This window comes from Lithobates pipiens, unplaced genomic scaffold (genome assembly GCF_037356315.1).
Source record: "Lithobates pipiens isolate NorthernLeopardFrog02 unplaced genomic scaffold, aLitPip1_a1.2 Scaffold_10, whole genome shotgun sequence".
In the NCBI taxonomy this organism is placed as follows: domain Eukaryota; kingdom Metazoa; phylum Chordata; class Amphibia; order Anura; family Ranidae; genus Lithobates; species Lithobates pipiens.
In genome coordinates, this window is record NW_027507686.1 from 220,912,468 (window position 1) to 220,935,000 (window position 22,533).

Here is a 22,533-nt window from a genome sequence, read left to right on the forward strand (position 1 = left end):
CAAGAACAAAGCTGTAATATATTGCAGCTTACCAGTACTTTAATGTGGTGGCTGCATTTGTTTTCTTTAGCTCAAGTACATTTTATGCACCTACAGAAAAATACCTATTAATCCTGCCAGAAATCCAATGTCCTTGCAATGTCCTTTGCACTAAAATGCTATTTCAAAACAATGTTATCCATTTTTCTCGGCACTTTCTATAAACTACACTTGCTAAATAATGCAGATGAGTAAAGAGAGAAGAGTGTATATAGTCAGGAAATCAGGAGAGGGGCCTATGATGAGAATGTGCCCCTCCATAGATACAGTACAGAGAATGAGCGTTGTCATTGTAGGTCGGGAATGGTTACTGGAGGGATCATCAGGTGAAATTGGAGGGGGGATCTAAAAAATAATCTAATGCAGCCACCACATCTAAGCTGCAATTTATTACATTTTTGGTTTTGGGTTTAGAAACACTAATATATAACAAATTGCAAGGGATATTTTTAATCCTTATAAAACACAAGGGGTTGCCTGAACAGACGTCTACATAGCTATACATTTTTGGAATTTGGCAAGAAACACGCATACTTTATGGAGATGTTTAAATTCAGACACATCTGGTTTACGCAGTAAAAATTTGCCTTTATGAAGTAGTTCATAACATAACGAGTAATGGTACTCCAGAAAAACTTACTACATTTTAGCTCCAGGCAGAGAAGCAGTTGGAGTTTTGAGCATAAAGACTCAAGTCCCCCCATTTTTTTTCCTTTTTCTGTAAAAGTCAATAATCTAATGTTAGCATTGGCTAGAAGCCACAACTTCGGGGATTTTATTCATACGTAAGATAAGGAATAGCATTTCGTGTCACGTTCCCGTCTCCAAACTCAGGATTACCCATTAATGGCCCAATTAACTTTAACTGGATCACAGTGCTTAAAGCAATAAGGGAGTCTCGTTTGTTAGGAATGCGCAGGTTCAGAGTCTTGGATGCCGGTCAAATAAAGCATATTAAAAGCTGTATAAATATTTGAGAAGCCACATGAGAAGATTTAATGAAGTGGGGAGAGCCATTGAGGTTAACAAGGGATGTATGGATGGGAGAGAGGTAGCGGGACTGAGCGTGAGTGAAGTTTGCGTAATGGCCTTTCAACTCCTCGAAGTTGAAGAGGTTTTCCACTTTAGAGTGGGGCCCTAACATTGTTTGAGGGAGGCAATGTAGGTTTAATGCTCCACATTCAAAAGCAAGAGTGATAAAATTCCTGCCAAATTCTAGCCCTCCACTCATGTCCCTGGGCTTCCAATGATACCTGCACCTTGAGCCTCTTGAGTCTATACCAGGAATGCTGGGGGCACAACCACCTGGGAACAACCCCCACTCATGGGAACCCGGTATTTATACAACTGATAGTCATCCCTACCTTTTCTACATCACCACCGCCTGGTGAAAATTGGCATTGCTGTCCATTGAATCAGAAATGCTGGCAATTTTAGAGTTCTACCAAAAGCTGCATGGATCATCTATAGCTGGTCATGGATGTAAGGTGGTGATAAGGGTGGTAACATATGAGCAGATGTATTGGCAATATCAAGAACAGAAGAAAAGATTGATTGCACACTTGAATCCAAAATATACTGTACACATTTCTTTATTGTCATGAGCCAGACAAAATTGCAATGATTATCAGTTGACGCGTTTCACACGAAAAGAACTGTGCTTGTAAGATGGTTTTTGCCCACCCTTCAAAGTGCCAGGACTCAATGTGATGTTTTCTGCATAAACATAAATTTTCCTATTTTCCAAGGTTTACCAACACCTGAGTACATTAAAGTGAATCTATACTCTATCTTAGGGTTTTTAAATGCTGAAGACTTACAGAGCTATATTATGATGCAGGTCAGTGGCAGGACATGATCATCCATAGACCAGGGCTAAGATACCATATTGTGCCCTCTCCCCCATTATTTGTGTGGTTATGAGGAGGAGGAGGGGGTGAGAGAGCCCAGCCCATGCCTCCTCTCATCTCTCTCCTCCTCACCTTGCCGTTTCCAGTGCTGAGCTGACAGAAGTAGTGATGCCACTGTCACTACTCCTTTCAGCCTTATAGTAGAAGGAATTTCCGGCGGCCCCATCCCTACAATGCACGCTGCGCCCAGGGCACCCGATCCTTCTGCCCACCCCTTGTCCTGGCCTTGATGCAGGTACAATCTAAATGGAATGAGGGCTCAGGAAAAATTATTTTGGGGGCAGGAGGTGGTAAGGATGTTTTTTTTATATTTTGTGAGGTTGGGTCTTGCTTTTCCCTTGGCCAAATCTGCCAGAGATGTAAGGGGTTGAACTTGATGGACATCAGACTCTTAATTTAACATAGTTCGTTTTGAATTTGAATTTCATAAAATTAACCCTTACCCACCTGCCATACCCTTCTACCGAGAGCACCCCTATTGGCCACTTAGTTCAGTCCTAAAGCTAAAGAAGACAAGCCCTTAGTAATAAAGTGAAACTGAGATCAACCAGAAGTTTCTAGTTAATAAAAATAACAAACATCTTGTGGTACCCACTATTAAAGTGTTACTAAACCCACAACAGTAAAATCAGTCTGTATATGCAGTAAAGCATGCTTGTTATACTCACTGTGGAACCTAAGGGGTTAATCCTCTGCATTGTGTATGATCCTGTCTTCTCTGATCTTCCCCTTCTTCCACTGTCCCCAATCCATCTCCTGATAGATCAGAGGCTAAGGGACAAGCTGCACATGCTCAGTTTAGTATGTATTGCTAGAGTTTTTTTTTCTTGGGAGGATGCATGTGATCAGCTCAAGGCCAATCAACACTGTCCAGTCAGAGGGTCAGGGGTCCTGCAGCCTCATAGGACAGTCAGAGCAGATGGAAAACTCCTGCTACAAGCTATAACCAGACACTGATAGATGTCACAACACTGCTCTAATTGCTGAAGAAAAAAAAGTATCTAGCAGCTTATATTTACTAAAACTATTGCATTTTCATGTTCTGTGTACTGTGGGAGATCAGATATAGTGAATGCAGGGTCCTGGATTAATAACACTTTAAGCAAGATTTCTTAATTAAAGTTTTAAAATTGACTTTGCATTTTAAATATATGCCAACCCCCGACAACGTATTAGCTCCTTTTGTCTCTTAAATATACAATTAGAAGCATTTTGTTATACGTCTTTAAGGTGGCAAAAATACCTTTTGATCATGCCAGAAATTCAGGGCTGTCCAGTGCACTTTATGACTGTTATCTCAAGGAATCTAATCATCTTTTCCAGTTATCTGAGACTGCAAAACAATTCATACAAAGTTGTGGAGCTAAGGAGAGGGGAAGGAATTCTGTAGTTCAGCAAAAAAAAAAAACTGGCATGTATTATTTTGTACTTGCAGGGTCTTTAAAGGGATGAAACATGGGGAAATGTTAATGTATTGCAGATATGTACTGAAATGCCTTTTGTATTGTGCCCTGAAACACTTTAAAGCTGAACGTCAGGAAAACTATTTTCCTAGCACATCTGTTAAATGGGACTTACAGTTAACGATCTCATACAGTGCATACAGCAAAGGACAGTGGGTCACTCCATTGTCTATTCATAAGATTATTGTTTCAATAGTTTTTATTAAAGATTTACAATACAAGGAACAAAGATCTCGACTTTTCATTATGCAGAATACAACGTGTTTAGGGAGCCATACAGGGAATATTCTAATACACTTGAGGATTCCTCCTCTTATAGCATACATGGACCATTATCACCTCCTGATGTTGACTGTAACTTATTTGCTTAGATAAATGTGGTATATATGCATGGGTGTCCGCATGTAGGGGCAAGGGGGGTCAAGTGCCCCCCCCTGGAATTGAGGATCAGATTTTAAATTCAGCACAGTTGCGTCACTATCAGGGCTTCCTGCCCGCTCCGTTCATTCCCTATTGGCCATAACTGAGGGCCAATCAAAGGAGACTAGGAGAGGAGAGCATCATGGGACATGTAGTCCCAAAGATTGGCAGCCCCATTTTCCACAGGAAGTAGGCTACAGCTTGATCAAGAGAGAGATTGAGAGACTGCAGCCTGGAAAAAAGCTGATGGAGAGAGTGCTACATCACAAATTATGAGGAGTTTGCAGGGTAGAAGCCAGAGAGACCAGGGTACAGACATGCTACACTAGTGACCAGAGTCACCTCCGGGGGACCCAGAGTGAGTGATCTTCCAGCCGGAGGGATCACTGCTGTAGTTTCGCTGGGTCTGGTAAGAGGGCCTGTTGGTCATTATCCATTACTTATCCTAGGGACTGTACTTAGTCTCCAGTCTCTGACCATGATAATGGGATCATAACATTGTCGAAAAGGGGAGGTGCATGGGTGACCCTAAAATGATGCCCCCCTCTGAAAAAAGTTCTGTGGACGCCCATGTATATATGCCTTTCTCACCTAAGAATCTTAAACTGTACACAGTATCACAGCATCTATGACCTAAAGTATATTTCCAATCCTAGGCCCTAACGTATGTTCCACCCGCTAGGAAGGAGTGAGGTTCCTCCGGTCACGCGGGTATCTCCCTACATAGTCGAAACAGACAATGGTCCGCCAAAGGTGAATGAGAGAAACAACATAACAAATGAAATAAAAATTGAAACCCAATAATTAAAAATTATGAAAGGGGGGGGGGGGGGGGGGGTACAACAAAGTAGAGAAAAATTTCAGAGGAGAGGGCAGAGAAGGAAAAGTTTGGGTGGGGAGGGCGACTGTGGCTCCGTGCCCAAAGACCCATTTCTTGAGAATAGGTCTAATTTGTGGGGTCATTTGTCAGGTATCTAATCCATGGATCCCCTGCTTTGTGAAACAACTTCATCTTATCTTGTACTATTGCTGTTAACATTTCATTCAACATAAACCACGGCATTTTGTGTTTAAGCTGATCAAATGGCAGGGCAGCGGACCTCCAATTTCTAGCTATAGTTATTTTAGCTGAAATTAATACGAATGTCAGAAGTCTTCTTTGGAATCTGCAGGCTTCCTCTATCCTGCCACCCAGGAGTGCGTGTTTTGCTGATTTCTGTATTCTTTTTAAATAACTCAAGGCATTCTGTGATTAGATGAGGAGAGGGATGGATGAACCTCATGATCATCTCTTTCCAGGGCCAGGTATTGGTTGCTTTTATTGAACTGTGATCACTTTTATCACTTTTATCTTTTATTTTTGTATGTCGGTTTTTATTAATTAAAACCTACTTTTTGACCTGTACCATTGGAGCCCCTTTTTTTCTTTCCCTTCCATGTCCTGTGGATGAGAGTGTTTTGGGTTCCAGTATCAGGTCCGTGCCACCCCTATAGGGGGCAATTCACATCAGCCTCCATCTGTCATCTCTGAATTTCTCGTTGCCATTTCCGGCTGTTTGAATCATCTCTATAAATGAGATACCAACATCTGACTGACTACTGTTGGCCAGTGGTTCAGTCTTATGATTGACATCATTGGGAGAGGAGCCGGACGCATTCCTAGGTCTTCCAGGATCACAGTGACAGCCCAGTTCATCAGCCCATCAGGATTATCCATGCTCGATTGATCCGTTGCCATTCGACAGTCGGGTCCAACAGTTCTGGTAAGCGTGCATAAGTCACACCATTTGCTTGAAAGAAATTTCCTGGATGGTCCGTATGGCTTTACGCCATTGTCACCGTGATATTCTTTATCCATTCATGATGGACATTTGCACTATATTGGGTTCACGTGTGGACTGATTTTTCAAATATTTGTTTCACCCTTTCCCTCCTTGGGTGTTTATTATTTAGTGATTTATACATATCTCACTGTCTGATCACTTAGCGCTACACATTCACCCCCATCACTTTTTGAATTTTCGTCACATTCTAGTGTAGCTGCTTCCTTATTTAGATTTAGGGAAAGCGCAATAATTCTTTTTATTCACATCTCTTTCCATTCCCTATGCTTAGAGCTCATTTATTGGCAGATAGCAAATGTGCAAAAATGTATATTTTTTCTGGAGTTACGCTTTAAGTCCACCAAGTTTTGTTGAATTTTAAATTTACTGTAAAACAGTAGTGAAGAAAACAATACATCCCTAATTAATATAATATTTGTTTTCATATTTACATGATGTGTCACATCCTTGGCTGCATCATCATTTTCTACTCATAAATTATTACTCAGACTGTTAAATTGCTTTCTAGCTGCTACTACTAATTATTCTTCATAAAATTGGATAAGACTTACAAAAATATAATGATACAACACATATTACACCAAATGCATAAATTACCGCATTTATCGGCGTATAACACGTTCCGGCGTATAACACGCACCCCAAGTTTAGGAGGGAATTTTAAGGAAAAAAACTTTTTAAGGAAAAAAACTTACATTTAAATGCCCATCAATGCAGCCTTATCAGTGTCCATCTGCAGCCTTGATCAGTGTCCTTTGCAGCCTTGTAAGTGTCACTTCATGTTTAAATATGGTATATTATTTTACAATTTTCACACAAATTTGCGTTTTTCAGTATTTGAAGCATTGCATATGAGACACGCTTTTTTCTGTCCAAATAGATGTAATAAAAACATGTGTTGGCACTGACATTGCACAGGTGGATACACTCTTAAAAACAGATGGAAAAGTAAAAAAAAAAAAAAAAAAGAAAACAATGGAACCCCAATGCAATGCAATACAATGCAGTACCCTGTGATGCAAATAAAACATTATTGCGCTTATCACCCCCATTTTTATGACAGGGTATGTACCCTGCAGTGTAAATCCTGGCTATCTTCCAAAAATCCAAGGATCCCCCTGTGCAAATAAATATTAGTTGGCATTGGCCATGTGGCCTTTTGCCTCCTGCTTGCTCGGTGGGGCCACCCTTCACATTAAATCGGCCAATAATGAAGCGTGGGAGGTTCGTTCCCAATGATGTTTGTAAGGTGGTATTTTAGGTTTTGGGACTTCTAGATTGCTTTGGCAGAAGAGATGGGAATGAATCACTGGGTACCAACATTCACATGGGACTACAGAAAACCGGACGTTGGAAATCGTAACCAAGAGCAAGGGAATTTTGGGGACAATCCTTGCCATTCACAGTAAGATTCTAAATGGTCAGTTCCAAAAATATTACCAAGGATTGTGTAATTAATAGGCCAATCTTAAAAATCAGGATAGTCCTTATACTGTGTGGTTGGGATAAAAATCTCACCCTTTGTGCTTTATGTCCCGGCAGAATAATGTTCCTACTGTCGCTATTCCTAAAAAATACCTTTTGCCAGTTAAAAGCAAGTCCATGCAAAAACTGATTCGGGTGTCACCAGGATGATGGAGGGATAGGCTGTTTTACCTCTACCATTCCAGTTTTGGGATAATATTTTGGGTTTTAAAAACCAAAATTATTATCAGGATACCCATTACTGATATATGTGCTTGGTTGCAAAGTGATTATACATGTGTATGAGAGCTTTTTAGGGCTTATATGGGCTTTTATAGGAATTTTCTATGCCTAGCGTAATTTCCCACCACTTTCCACTCCCAGGAGCCACACCTGCAGTGTACAGACTGCAAGAGAAGTAAATGATTGTACATGGCGTGGCTCCCTGGGAGCAGTAAAGTGCTGGGAATTTGGACATAGAAAATGCCTGTAAAAGCCTTGTGTGTGTATGAACCCTTAATCAGCATTTAAGCTTTGCTTTTAGTTTATATAAACCAAGCCTTATGCATCTCAAATGCCTGGGATCACTATTAGCCCTTAAACTGTATCCAAAGCAAAACCTTTTTCTTTTGGGGTAGCGTATGTCCCGGTTTGGAATATTTACTCCGTTTGTCATGGGGACAACTGTCATTGGGAATATGAGGGAAAATCCAAAATTCTGAATTTTTCATAAGAGGACAAATAGCTGGGACATTCTTCTGGTGACAACTTTCAGGGAAGGGACATCACTTTGGAGAGAATTCCTCTGACTTTTTTTTTAGTTGACAGGAAGTAAAGGAAAATCCCCCCAATAGGGCACACATGGCAAAATGAAAAAAAAAAAACGGAGGCAAGTTTTAAAGCAGCTCCCACAAATCTGGTCTCCTGAGTGGCTCCCACTGAGTGCAGGATGGGGACAAGCAAGATGTGGGTGCCTGGGGTGCAGTGCAGATGCCGACACCCCCACTGGATGATCTCCCTGTAAGTGAGAGAGGCGGAGCCATTTGCAGTGTACGGGGAGATCCTAGAGCTGGCTGGGAAGAGGGGTGAAAGTCAGATGTGGATGGGGGATGTAAAGGTAAACAGCTGTGGAAGAAGGCTGAATGCTGCACTCTGTGTAGTGCACACCTTAACTCTGCACTCTGTATGCAGCACACCCCTGAACTTTGCATGTAGCGCATCCATGACCTCTGCACGCTGTATGCAGCACACCCCCGAACTCTGCACTTAGCGCACCCGTGAACTCTGCACTGTATTTGATGCTGTTTGAAGGGTGTGTGTGGGGTTCCAGGGGGTTTTGGGGGGTCATGGTTGAGTTCCTGCACCTATTTTCTAAGAAAAAAAGCCTAAGAGATGGTCTCCTGTGCCAACTGTAATGTGCCGCAGCAAATAAAGTCACCCAAGGCTTTCTGGGGAAGAAAATGTTGGAAAGCCTTGTCTGATTGCAATTGTTACCCTGATAAGCATAATAGACTTAAGACAAATGTTCACAAGATTCAACCGTTCATGTTTTGGGAAGTGCTGACAGATCACATGCCTGAGGAAATAGAGTTTCCAAACATGGCATGCACAACCTTTAGAAAACCTTTCCTCCTTGCTATTTTTTCCATGTTTTTACAAGGTGGGTAGTGAAAGGAAAAAGTAGGAGATCAATTGGCCACACCTCAAGATACCCCTAACAACCTCTGGAGGAACCCTAGAATTCAATGGCACCCTGGTTAAGAAAATCTGTGATAGACAATTGTCTCATAAAGAGCAGTCCGAGATGTCTTCTGAGTGCATAGACATTAATACCACTTGTTGAAGACAGTGGAAATTGACCATCTTGGTTATGTGTGACCTTTGTAGCTGGATCGTGTGGTAGGAACACTAGGTATTTCTAGAAAAACATGTTACCTGTTCGCTCACCTATTTATCTACTCATTAATTTGCCACCAGCTGTCTTATTACGTGGAAGCTTTGTAAAAAAAAAAATGGGGCAACCATATGGCAGTCTCTGTAAAAGATTCCTCTCCCCTCCTGTAGAGTAAAAGCTGTACTCCTAAAATCCAATGTGAACTGCTAACTTCTAACTTGCAGGTGGCAATGGCAAATCAGAAACCCAGAACATACAGCACATACTGCATTTTATGAACCCTGAAAGAGAGGAAGCTTCAAAAGTGTTTGCAGCTCAGTTGCCCAGTTTGTAGCTTCCTTGCCCAATTGCTCAAACTTTGAAATGTGGTAAAGTAACTATTACAATACAGGGATGCCAAATTTCCAGCTTCATTGGCAAAGGTGAAGATATATGCTTGTGGAGCACCATGGTAAAATCTACATGGGTTGCATAGAACCCAAGTCTGGTCTGATATATGGGCAGGTCAAGGTATGGATAATGTCCTTGATTTCACTGTACTCAATACTCAACCAAGACTTGACTACTGACTTGGTCTGCAACTTTAATATTTGAATTGTATAAAATATTTAAAAAATATATTTATGCCATTAAACATCAGAGAACAGGAATAGAGGCTAAACATTAAATCTGGCTTACTGAAAATGGACTGTAGGTTTTGTTTTTTTGAATAAGGAACATACCTAGTTTTTTCGACATGTATGGATTTAATATAGGACATTCAGTAAAGGGCAAAGCGAGCAAATCAAACCTTTCAAATTACTCGAATTGAGATTCCTAAAAAAATGTATTCTGCCTGATTGTTACGACTTACCATACTTACATTTTTCCTAAAAAAACTATTCTGGTTCATTGGGCAACACCTCTACTGTTTGTTATGTGGCAATTCTCCCCCTAAAATGAATCTATTTTATCTCTATATCAAGCTCATGTTGATGCTGTCCTTTTTGTAAGAAGTTCCTTTGTACAAAACACCAATGTTTTGTTAATCTTATTAGCAAATCAGGGTGGTTTAGAATAAAAGGAAGGGAAAAAAGAACTGAAGGGGATATAGGAGAAAAACTATTTTTATGCAGACCTCTAAAGAGTGGTATCCCAGGCACGTGCCTCGTTTGCATATACAGTAAATAAAAAAATAAAAAAACACAAAAAACATAGGCCTCTGTATCCTGCCCTTTTCACCCCTCTACCCTCTTGACTCCCCCCAATAGCACTTGGTCTATAGTCACAGCTCTCCACCCCTCTACAGACCTCCTGCAGGGCTTGTGATGGACAGCAACAAGCCATGAATGGGCTGGTCATTGACATGAGCATCTGTGAACCTTGCAGCCTGGAGCAGCAAAACATTGAATATAATAGACTGCCTACCCATGGTGCATTCAGCAGCAGCCAATGAGCTCATGCACTGGGTATTGTTTCCTCTAAATCCAAAGAACTTTTATTGATGAGAATGGTACACAATAGGTGCCAGCATTTAAGAAAAAAAACTGCTTTGCATCAGGTTGGGCATTATAACGTAAAATGTTATTAAAGTAGAGTAAGCATTCAGGACGTTGAGGTTTACTAGTGGGACCACAGAGTCCTGATATATTGATACTTTATACATATTTCGGTCACACTATAAATTGCATATACTGAATGTTTATTTATCTTTCTAAGAACAGAAACTTCATTCCAAGTATATGCAGTATTCTGTATATCATTTTTCATCAGTTGACCCCCATATGAGTCAGAGAACTACTTTCCTTCTTGCATTTCAACTAAACTTATTGTCTTCACAATTTTCCTATAGAATTGTGCAAAAAAATTCCAACAACTTAGAAAATATATAAGAATTAGTTACTTCTGGCTATTTGTTGTTTGTTCTTTATACTCTGTGACCAGGAGTAGTAAAAATACCCATTGATATTATGTTCACTTTGCCCAAACCTAGAGATCTTAGGTGCCTTCAGAGCTCCGCTATCAGTCCCGGACAAAATTGGGAATGGGGGTGGAGTCTTTGACAGGTAGGATTATATTTATTTGATAAACCAGTCTTTCTTAACTTTTGTACCCCAGAGGAACCTCTAAAATAATTTTCAGCTCTCAGGGAACCCTTGCTAAAATTAGTCAATCAGGGTCAATGGGAAAAAAATGCCTCTTACTTTGTCAGTAGGAAGAATGCAACTTATTACAGTGGTGGTCAGAATGCCACCATTAGGCCTCTTGCGCACACAGCTCTTCTGAATGCCTTTCTCCTGGCTGGAGAAAAGCAGCATTAAAAATCACCATCAAGTTGTGTTTGGGAGTGTGTCTAGCATTTGGGCATTCATTACTTTCTTTGGCCAGAATAGTAATTATTATGGCCATTGAAAAAAAATGAACGCTTAAGCGCGAAATGTGCCTAGTGTGTAGGCATGTTTACACGCGCTTAGCCGCATCAGCCATTTTTTTCCTGCTCCTCTTCTGAACATGAATTTGGTGAGTCCAGATTTCTGTGTGTGCATGGCTAACAGAGAGGCGTTTAGGGGCAAAAAAAATAAAATATCAAACACCTGTAAAACGTGTAGTGTGCACGAGGCCTTTAAGACAGCAAAAAATATAATTTGTATCATGCTGCTGACTTTGCCAATCAATGTATGTCCCAGAACTATAATAAGTACCTTCACATAGGAGGTCAATTAGCCACACCTCATGGAATGCCTAGAAACGTCTGGAGGAATCATAAGGTTTGGTGGGACCTTGGTTGAGAATAGCTGTTATAGACAATTGTCCCATGATAGTCCGAGATTTCTATTGAGTGCGTAGACATTAATGCCAGTTGGATACAAGACTACCTAAGTCAATGTCAATTTTCCACCGTGGTTATGTGTAACCTTTTTAAGGGGGCCTTTGAGGAAACACTAGGTACTTCTAGTAAACGCCTTACCTTTTCCCTCACCTATTTATCTCCTTGTCATTTTACCTTCAGATATCTTTTTACTTGGAAGCTTGTTAAACATTGGGGCATCCAAGTGGCTCTGTCAAAGCTTCCACTCCCACCGTAGAGTGCAGCTACACTCCTAAAATTCAATGTGAACTGCTAGCTTCTAACCTACAGGTGGCAATGGCAAATCATAAACGGAGAACATACAGCACATGCTGCATTTTACAAAGTCTGAAAGAGATGAACCTTCAAAAGGGTTTGCAGCTCAGTTGCCCAATTTGCAGCTTAGTGGCCTAATTACTCAATAAACTTTGAAATGTGGTAAGATAACTAAGGAATGTAAAATTTCCAACTTCAATGGCAAAGGTTAAGATCTATGCCTGAGAGTCATCATGGTAAATTCTGCACAGTGTGTAACATAACCCAAATCTGGTCTGATATATACCCAACTTTGGTCTGATATATGCCCAGGTCAAGGTATGATAATGTCCTTGTCTTGCCCTTGACTTCACTGTATTTCATATTCCACCAAGACTTGACTACTGAATTGGTCTGTAACTTTATATTTGATTTAGATCAAATATTTTTAAATATGTTTTTGCCCTTAAAACACCAGAGAACAAAAATAGATGCTAAAAACTACATTTGGTTTACTGAAAATGGTCTGTAGGTTTTATTTGTATAAGGAACATACCTAGGTTTTACAACATGTATCCATTTATTATATTATGTCTTCATCACAAATTGTATTGTAACGTAATCTCCTTTTTTTATAATAATAAGTTATGAATACACTGGAAGCTTGATATGAATAGACTAAGCATGTTGTTTAAGATGCACGCTGCCAGGATTAAAAAGAAACATTTTATAAGGTTATACATTATCCAACTCTTACCAGCAATGCAATCCATCTATCTAATGCGAACTTGGTGATAACTAACTAGCACAGAAGAAAGAGAGTGTTTGACTTGGGTAGGTTGAAAAGATTTTCCAACATGCTGGTAAATCAGCAGCTCAGTTTTTTCTGACAAAATGAGACAACCCCATCCCCAAACACATACTAATATAACACTGCAAAATATATGGCAGTGTCCAAATTACTTTATATCAACAGTTAGGCTTAATGTACACGGGACGTTTTTTACAACCTCTCCTGAGCGATTTAACTTGACAGATAAAAACCCAGGTTTAAAACGTCTGTTTTGCCACCTTTACATGCCGCGTTTTGCCATGTTTGCGTTTAGAAGCTTTTTTTTTTCCCCAAAATGTAACGTTGGAAACTTTAGCATCTGAACTAATTTTTTTGCCTTCAAAGAAAAGCCTCTAAAGGCAACTACCTAAAAATGACATTGAACGAACCTGTATACATATACACATAAGATAACATTGGATGAGTTCAGGGGCAGCTGAAAAAAGCAGCCAACTGCCTCTGAACGTCCGTTTACCAGCAGCAGTATAAATGAGGCCTTAGCATTTATCCCGTAATAAATCTACTTACTGTATTTATTGGCATATAACATGCACTTTTTCACCCTTAAAACTGGGTGCAAATAGCGTGTGCATGTTATATGCCAATATTTCAATTTTAGCTGCCTTGGAGGGGAGGGGGGGGGGGGGCGGGACGAGCGCTGTCAGATTACATACAGTGAGAATCTCCTGTTTAATTGGCGGCCTCTGTAATAGGAAGTACCATCTCCTGGGCCGCCATTGGACCACTGTTCTGTCTATCATAGGAGATTCTCACTGTATGTAATCTGTTGGCGCTTGTACCGCCCCCTCCCTGTCCCTTTTAGGCTACAGATGGGCATCGATCAGGCTGCACTGATGGCAATGTTGAGGCTGCTGCATTGAAGGCAATGGTGAGGCTGCACTGATGTGGACTGATAAGGCTGCATTGGTGGCACTTGTGAGGCTGAAGATGGGCATTGATCAGGCTGCATTGATGGCAGTGGTGAGGCTGCAGATGGGCACTGACCCTTATTTTTCTTCAAAGGTCTTTATTTAATTTTTTTTTTCTCCTGAAATTTCCCTCTTAAAATGAATGTGTGTGTTATACGCCGATAAATATGGTAATCTCGTTCTATAATAACACCTTTAATGGTGGGTATTTTTTTATTTCTACAGAGAAAAGGGAATGATCTTAAATTGAGTACAAATATTTTACAATCAGTGGAAATAGAGACACACACTTATGATATATGGTCTGTATTGCTTAGGTGTTAAGCTGGATATACACTATACAATTTTCTGTAGATTTTTTTTTCCTTTAGATTTATCAAAACCATATAATATGAGATCAAACCTTAAGAGTTTAAATTTGTATGCAATCAGGCAGGCCCTTGCACTACATGGTTTTGGTAAATCTAAAGGAAATCAGACAACAAAAGTTGTATAGTGTGTATGGGGTCTTAATTCTGATAGTGGCCATACATTTGCATTTGAGCTAGTTATGAGTGAACGTACACAAGTGATTTATCATTGCTTACAACATTGCACAATGTAACACAGGGTATTCTTCTGCATTTTGCGATCAAATAGCAATAGAAAAAAAAAAGAAATCTATCAGCCATAAATCTAAACCAAAAAATAGTCAATAATGTAAAACAATTAAAAATTTCAATACAACTGTTTATTTTACATATTTATTTCCTGACACACGCAAACATAATTTTTTTCGATCAATCATAAGAGATTGTCAAAAATCCACCACGGCTGATCGAATTCACAGTCGAAATCAATCAAGAACTTTCTATAACTATTGAATAGATGTAATTTTTTATTAACGTTGATCAGTTAAGTTGCACTAAATGATCAATTAAATGGGGGGGGGGGGGGTCTTTGGTTTGCAATTTTTTATCAAAGTCAATCAGTTGAATTGCTTCAAATGATCAACTGAATGATCCTATCAATACATGTTTGCCCACCATAAGCTCTCACCAGACCATTCAAATTATTTTTCAATCCATGGAAGATATTTTGAAAGCCTTGGGCTAACAGTAAAAATATTAGAGAGAGAATAGACACAGTCCTACTCTGTTATTTTAACTGGCAGAAAAAGTGATAAAAAGTTTGAGCAGCAAAGGGGCAATTGGGACACAACTAGTTAGTGCTGCTTACCTGCTTGGTTGCCTCTGTTCACAGCAGCCTCCTCACTCTGGATTGAGTTCAGCCAGCAGTGCTCTGCTCCCCTTATCTCCTCCTTTGTGTTCTCCCAACTAGTTTCAGCTAGTCGGACAGAAACCTTTCAATTATCTGCTCAGCTGACACCAGTAGGGAGTTTTTCCCAAACTCTGCCCAGCTCTGACCCTCCCCCTAGAGTGAGAAGAATAGGGAAGGAGGTGGTGGTGCTGCTGCTGGAAGGGAAGGGAGGGGATGTGGGCTACACTATAGCCATTTCACATCATCCAGCTGTGCCAGATCTGGCTGAGTACCTAGCTGTAATGTCCTGGAACATGTCACACCCGGTGGCCCCTGGGAAACCAGGATAATAGGGCAAGGATGCCTTAACCCCTCACATACTCAATGGCCAAGAGGGGCCAGAAGAAACATATGTGTAATGTACATTCTACATTGCCAACTTCAGTCTTGGAGTCTGTTCATAACCATAGACACATTTTTTTTTCTTTATGTTTCAATAGTTTTTATAAAAATTTTCAGCAAAACCAAATAGAGATTCGGCATTAAGTTTAACAGTACACAACTTACTTATGCATAACACAGACATTGAAATCACAAGCCCTCTACCCCTTGTAAACTGGCGCCGGGTATTGGCTTCTTTATTATCAACTTATATATAGTATGATATACAGTTCTGATTAGTGCTAGCCGATCGGGAGGCAGGGTACCCGTGTTGGGCCTCTTGCCACAACTTGCTTTTGTAAAACCATCTCATCATTCGACATTTTTTTCTTTAAATACACTTTTGCTATGGAAATATGGGAATTCATGTGATCCCTATATTGGCTAACTAAACCTTTGGAACTGTTGGGTTCCTTCCTCAAGCATTATGTTGCACAATGCTTGAGGAATGAACCTAATGGGTTCTGAAAGCTCGTGTGTCTAGTAACTGAAAACCCAAGTTCAGCTTTACTGGAACAACCCCCCCCCCCCCCCCCCTAATTTTTATTAAACCAACGTGGTAACCTGACATCATCAATATTGTTCCTGAAATGGTGGTTCTGAATGCTGCAGAGAACACTTCCGTTTAATAAAATAGACATTGTTCCCTGTGGCAATCTAACATGAGCCCAGGCTGACCTGGATGACATACATCCAAGGGGTGTGTCCATGACACCCTGAGCTCCAGGAAGTCAGCTGAATGACACTGGCTAATAATAGACTCTGGATGAAAATTGATAATCCAAATGATCTTAAGGTGGCCATCCTCCATGGGTTCTTTTAGTGCTTCCTTTACAAGGGATTTAACCATCAGCAAATCTACCATTGCATAACATGTTCAGAAATGATTGAAAAGAAAAAAAAAGAAAACATCTATAAAGCAGTCAGCAAAAATGTAAGGGTTTCTGGACCTTTTCAACCTAGGTGAGTAAGGTGTCTGTAGCTGAACTAGTGCATTTTAGTGTACTAGTTAGTGTATGTGTTATGCCCTGTACACGCGGCCGGTTTTCCGATCGGAATAAACTCTGAAGGTTTTTGCGACGGAGATCCGACAGAATTCTGCTCAAGCTGTGTTGCATACACACGATCACACCAAAGTCCAACCGTCAAGAACACGACGACGTACAACACGTACGACGGGACTAGAAAAAGGAAGTTCAACAGCCAGTAGCCAATAACTTCCATCTCGTACTTGCTTCAGAGCATGCGTCGTTTTTGGTCTGTCAGAACAGCATACAGATGAGCGGTTTTCCCAATAGGAATTGGTTCCGTCGGAAATATTTAGAACATGTTCTATTTCTAGGTCCTTCAGAATTTTCGATGTAAAAAGTCCGACGGGGCATACACAAGATCGGAATATATGATGAAAAGCTCCCCTCTGACTTTTTCTGTCGGACATTCCGCTCGTGTGTTCGCGGCATTAGTGTATAGTAAATGTACTGTAAAGTCAACATTTTTAGTTGTGGATATCGTCTATCTCCGTCCCATTGGATAGATCTCTCTTTATGTCCTTCACGCACAGCATCAAGTGAGACGAACTCTCTCAAACATTAGAAAAATGTTCTCTTCCTCCCTGCAGCAAAAGTCCCTTTAGAAGATTTCCCCACTAGTCCTGATCTGGTAGCAACTCAAGATTTTAGATGTTTTCTTTGCCTTCAGTCCCAGTGAAAGTGGGCACTAGACCAAATGGAGAGAGTAAGGTGCCTTTCACATGGGCAATCAGGTCCGCCTGTGAGTTTTTCAGGTTGATCTGATCGAAAGGTCCATGCATTCCCATGGACAGTCAGGCGTAAACAGACTTGTGTCCGTATTAAACTCACCTACCTCTGGTCTGATGAAACAAATTTTGAACTCTTTGGCCTGAATGAATGGCAACCGTCATGTCTGGAGCAAAACCAGGCACTGCTCATCACCTGGCCAGTACCATCCCTACAGTGAAGCATGGTGGTGGCAGCATCATGCTGTGGGCATGTATTTCAGCGGCAGGAACTGGGAGACTAGTAAGGATCGAGGAAAAGATGAATGCAGCAATGTACAGGGACATCCTTGGTGAAAACCTGCTTCAGAGCTCTCTGGACCTCAGACTGAGGCAAAAGTTCATCTTCCAACAGGACAATGACCCTAAGCACACAGCCAAGATAACAAAGGAGTGGCTACGGGACAACTCTGTAAATGTCCTAGAGTCGCCCAGCCAGAGCCCAGACTTGAACCTCTCTGGAGAGATTTGAAAATGACTGTGCACCAACGCTCCCCATCCTACCTGATGGAGCTTGAGAGTTCCTGCAAGGAAGAATGGGTGAAACAGTCCAAAATAGGTGTGCCAAGCTAGTAGCATCATACTCAAAAAGACTTGAGGATGTACTTGGTGCCAAAGGTACTTCAACAAAGTATTGAGCAAAGGCTGTGAATGCTTATGTACATGGAATTTTTCCATGTATTATTTCTAATAAATTTGCAAAGATTTCAAACAAACTTATTTCACATTGTCATTATGGGTATTGTATGTAGAATTTTGAGAAAAATAATGAAATAAGGCTGTAACATAACAAAATGTGGAAAAAAGTGAAGTGCTATAAATACTTTTTGGAATACACTATATGTTGCCTGCTGTCACTGCTGCTTCGCCCATCTAAATTCTGACTCACTAAAACCACGGTCAGGGCAGGTGTGGCGAGGTCCCATACACTTGGGATGGGTTACACTTTGGAAAGCAACATGTTGTTTCATTTTTTCTGTGGCATGCATACAGCCCGGAGTGGCTGCATGCCTTTGTTTAGTGGATGGTTGGATGGGTGGTAAAACCATAGTTCAACTGCCTGATTTTACCGACCCCAGCCACCCTTTTGAACAAAATGGTATATAAACTAAACCCTAAATGATATATAAACCATTTGGTAATCAAAGTACATCTACAAAAAGTTAGATATATATTCTCTTGCACATTACGGGTCCAAAGTCCATAAATGTAATTTTCTGTTTCCCCATGATGGCTCTTTTTTTTTTTTTTTAACAAGACCTAGTAATATGTGACCCTTGCACTCCAGGGCAAAGTCATGTTGAAGCTCTTTCTGTGTTTTCTTTGTTCTAGACCTCATTAAACTGGCATTTCCAGAGCACTGTTGTTTAATGGCTTGTTTTACCATGGGTTGGAGATTAAACAACTTCAAGTCAGCAGAGCGACAGAGGCTAAGTGCCATTGTCTTCAGTTTAAGGACCATTAACGGAGGTCATATGCCTAGATCATGAGCATGAATAGGTAGACATTCACCCAATATTTATTTTACTTATTGGAATATTACTGACACTATACAGAAACCATTGAACCATTAACACCAGTCCCTGCCACCTAAAGAATAAAGAAGGTTGACAAATGTGCTATACACACTTTAAAGTGAATTTAAACCTGAACATTGAATGTCTCTTATTTTCTGCTTTTAGTCCTGTTAAATATATCGTTGGAAGCATTTTGCTATATCTGCAAGTTAAAATATATGTTGATCAAGGCAGGAATTCAAAGCTGTCCTGTGCACACAATAACTTAAAGAAGTTATTAAAGCTGACCTTCCCCCCAAAAAACAAGTCAGAAATAACACTTAGTGCTTTTAAATTAGACAAGTACACACTATAAAGGGCTTTGCTTTGTTCATATTTCATGTTTGAGATACAACCACTTTAAGGTCAGGCAGGGCCCTTTGAAACCTCTGCACGTGGTATACAAAGATGGTGGGGTGATGGGGGAGTCGTGCATTACGGGGACTGAAATTCCTCTTTAAGCTCGCCTAATCATTATGGACTACAGAAACAATTGCATGGAATTCCAGCTGTGTATTAATTTTTTTTTTTTTTTATCATTTTGGGTTAAAGTCAGAAGGCCTTAGAACCTCTGTAAGGTTTTTACTGCTATTTGTGTCCAAAGAACTGAAGCTTCCTTCTAATTTATTGTCCCTGTTGACCACAGGGGATGTGACTGTGAGGAAAAATCTCCTTGAAAAGGACACAGCAGGACAAAGCATCAAACTCTTCTTTACTCTATCCAGAAACTACCAGAACAATGGTTTATTCTGAGATTTTATTGTGCATTTTCATTGGGAAAATTCTAGGGGTTCATACACTTGGACAAATTCATGTGTTATTTGTATGTGAGGTGAATCATTGAGCCGAGTGCTACCAAGAGAGCAAAGGTGTGAGCATACACAATGAGCCCCATACTCACCAATGTGATATGGCCTATACTTCAGGTGGGAAAGCAGGGATCTATTTGTAAAGGTCTGATGGCCCCTGCTGAATCAGTGCCAGGGCTCTCCAAGGATATCAGGGAGGAGCATGATCTTTTGCCAATTGCAGAGCTATAGGTCTGACTCTGTAGGATGCCTATCTAACTTCTGCAATGGAACTATTGCTTCCCCACAGAAAGAAAAGGTCCCATTCTGCGGTATTCTGGCAGAGGACAGGTTTTTCTTTTCAGGCTGTGGCTGTTTTAGAAAGAAAACAAACTGTGAGACTTTGCTCACCTTTGTTTTGATGAACCTGAAATGTGTCTAGCTGATTTAAGCTAAGGTTTCATTTGGGCTTTAAGGCTCTACTATACACCCAATGGAAGTGTGCACAGCAGTGAAATCAGCAGACGCCTTTTACTTCTGTAATACCGTTTTGGGTTCTCTTCCCAACAATTACACTTCAGCTTTAGCTTGAAGTTATAATCATGGCCGCCATCAGGGGGCGACAGCCTATACATATGTAGGAAGCCTGGGTGCCTCAAGGGTCCTTGCTGCCCAGCAGGGGCTGGAAGAGCACCAGCCCCTGGCGCACTCTTTTCATGTGGGTGGAGGGGTGCTGAATGGCTGTGCTGGCTTTCTTTATAGGTGCACTACAGAAGGGGAGTCAGTAGCCGCTGCTGCTCTCGGGCTCATTACTGCCACCTCCAAAGACACTGGTAGTTTAAATGGCTTCCTTGGGTAGTAAGTGTGTAGATGATTTAATAGTACAAGCAATGCAAGGGTTGTGATGGTGGTACACAACAACTGACTAAATGTGTGGCTGAGCACTGGGTGTCTAGGTGCATCTGTCAGGAATTATAGCTTTGCCTGTGTCCAGAAGGTCTTCAAGTTCAGTGCCAAAAAGAAAGAATGACTATGGGCGTTATTTACAAAAGGCAAATCCATTTTGCACAACAAGTGCAAAATGCATTTGAAATTGCACTGAAAGTGCACTTGGAAGTGCAGTCACTGTAAATATGAGGGGTAGATCTGAAATGAGGGGAAGCTCTGCTGATTTTATCATCCAATCACGTGCAAGCTGAAATGCTGTTTTTTTTTTATTTTCCTTGCATGTCTGCCTCGGATATACAGCGACTGCACTTCCAAGTGCACTTTCAGTGCAATTTCAAGTGCACTTTGCACTTGTAGTGCAAAGTGGCTTTGCCTTTTGTAAATAACCCCCTATGTGTTCCTACCAAGCAGTGCTAAATGTTGGCGCACTGTGTTCAACTGAATGAATTAATGAACAGGAGCATTCAACAGTATATTTCAGTGGGCATCACAGAGTGGTTTTGTGCAGTAGAAAACTTTGGGTTCCCATTTGCCTCTAAATACATTGCTCCAGACCAGAGTATGTCCCCTTCAGGAACTATTACATTGTACAGTGTGTTGTTTTTACTATTTTCCATTGAGAAGCCTATTTATTCACTTCAGCAACACTCTTGGTATTATTGGCTCTGTTGGCATGATTTCCTCTGGTTTCTCCAGCACCATAGAACACAGTCCTTAAACATTCCTTTTGAAGTCTGGTCATTCTACAGAGGGACCAAGATGACCATCAGAATTCAACCCAAACTCCTGATTTCCAGGAAGCCTTGATCACCTACCACCCTTCATATGGGAATCCTGATGACCTCTACTGGACCTTTTGAGTCCCTTTGTAGCTTCTGTCCCTCCCCGAGCTCCACTGACAGTCCTTCAACTCCATATATTGGGGTCAAGGCACACCTTCCTACCTCTATTCTGCAATGCAAGTCTAAAGCCCCATACACACTATCAGTTTTTCTGCTGAGTTTTTCCTTCGGTTTACCAAAACCATGTAGTGCAAAGGCCTACCTGATTTGATACAAATTTAATCTCCTAAGGTTTGACCTCATATTAAATTCTCTTCCATCCCGGGCAAGAGAAATGTCTTTTATGGAGATACTTTCTTGCATGCATCACGTGATACTTGTGGCTGCAACTTTTCCTTATGAGCACTGAAAACGACCATGTCATTGTATTTAAGGCAGGCAAGATAAACATCCCCAGGACAGAAGCCGGTACAAATCTGCTATACAATTACTATGAATCCTTGCAATCTACGTAGTTGACCTTGTGTGGATTTCTGTTTCTTGGCAAAACTGGAATTTCACTATAACCTTGTCATCACTTCCAACATCTTTTTGACATTGCAAACCTGAAGCCGCGTACACACGGGCGGACTGTCTGGCCAACTTAGTCCGCCGAAACACATTTCAGCGGACAGTCCGCTCGTGTGTGGGCTTCAGCGGACTTTTTCAGCGTGCAGTCTGGCGGACTAAGTATTTCGGAATTTCCGTAATATTGTCCGTCAGACTTTGGTTTCAGCGGACAGTCCGCTCGTGAGTAGGCTAGTTGGACGGACTAAGTATGGCGCATGCTCAGAAAGGATTTACACGGCGAAAGGTTGCATTGCTGTGTATTGGACTTCCTATTTCTAGTCCCGTCGTACGTGCTGTACACGTCATCGCGCAAACTTTCGGCGGACTGTTTTGCATCCGTGTGTGGTCAAGTCCGTTCATTCGAAAGTAGGACGGACTGTCCGTCGGATTGTCTGACGGACTTAGTTGGCCAGACAGTCCGCCCGTGTGTACGCGGCTTGAGAGGTGAAGTTATAGGAGAATTAGGGGTGACGGGCTCAAACGTTATTCCGAATTTCA

At 41.0% G+C, this 22,533-nt stretch overlaps 1 protein-coding gene across 1 annotated transcript in view; it reads right to left on the minus strand.

Moving 5' to 3' along the window:
- MDK (midkine) overlaps positions 1-15,259 on the minus strand; it is a 42,067-nt gene extending 26,808 nt beyond the window's left edge. The window contains exon 1 of the mRNA XM_077461710.1: positions 15,096-15,259. The gene's annotated coding sequence lies outside the window, so the exon portion shown is untranslated. The remainder of the gene's footprint in view (positions 1-15,095) is intronic.
- Positions 15,260-22,533: the final 7,274 nt, after the last annotated feature.